Raw genomic sequence first — 1,271 nt, forward strand, 5'->3', positions numbered from 1 at the left:
GAAATAAGGTTTTGTTTCAATAACTACCTTCAAATCCTTTTAAAAGCTCCAGAAATAACAAATAATGAAGCTATTAACTAATTCATAAAGTGTAACAAATTGCTACTTATGTTTATCCATCCTTGTGATAAAACCCCTGTTTATTTAAAGTTGCTTCAGTTTCAATTTTATTTAATAATGTGTGAATTGCTGGCAAAGCAGACTGGCTGATAACCAAAAGATGGGCAAATTGCCAAAATGCAAAAGTTGAATCTTCAAAAATCTGGTTAACTTTAGAGAGACTACATCCACCTTGTACATACAATCACTACTACACCTGTTCAACTGCTTGTTAATGCAAATATCCAATCAACCAACCACATGACAATACCTCAGTGCATTTAGGTATGAAGACATGTTGAAAACGACCTGCTGAAGTTCACACTGAGCAACAAAATGGCGAAGAAAGCTGATTTCATTGATTTTTACAGTAATTAGTGCCAGACAGGCTGCTCTGAGTATTGCAGAAACTGCTTATCTTTCCGCACAGTCATCTCCTGGGTTACAGAGAATGGTCTGAAAAAGAGAAAACATGCAGGAAGAAAACGCTTTGTTGGTGCCAGAAGATGGAGGACAATGGCCAAACTGCTTCGAGTTGAGAGGATGGCAACAGTGACTCAAATAACCGCTCATTGCAATAAAGGTTTGTAGAAAAGTAACTCTAAATGAACAATACATCAAAACCGGATAGGCTACAGCACCATAAGACCACACTAGAAACTAAGACTAATTCACACAGAATCACCAGAACTGAACATCAAAGACGGGAAAACCTGCCTGCTCTGATGAGCCAACAACTGCAACATTATGACAATGCCTTCTATTTATAAGAGACATCTAAGTTGTTGTGGTAAATTACACATTACTGTTATATTTTAGGAGAAGCTGGAATGTCTTTTACTGTTATTATATCAAAAAAGCAACTGAGAGTGGCTTCAGGGTTGATTAAATGGAGCATAAATGTCTTCCAACATGCCCAAATTTGAGTTTTGCAAGCAGTGGTGCACAGTGTTTGGTGAGTAATCAAATCCTCATTGGCCGAATTTAGGACAGAGCTGTATGGTCTACTTTAAGAATGCCACATATCACAAAACGATGTCTATATTCTTTTTATTAAATGAATAAAACTTTAATATTTAATTAATTTCATGGTTACTCATCACAGAGTTGTTTGCCTAAGTTTTTCATTTTTAAAATATAAATCTATAGATTCCTGAAAAAAAGGACACGTG

This window comes from Pundamilia nyererei, unplaced genomic scaffold, assembly GCF_000239375.1.
Source record: "Pundamilia nyererei isolate P.nyererei 1_Seehausen unplaced genomic scaffold, PunNye1.0 scaffold00086, whole genome shotgun sequence".
Taxonomy (NCBI): Eukaryota; Metazoa; Chordata; class Actinopteri; order Cichliformes; family Cichlidae; genus Pundamilia; species Pundamilia nyererei.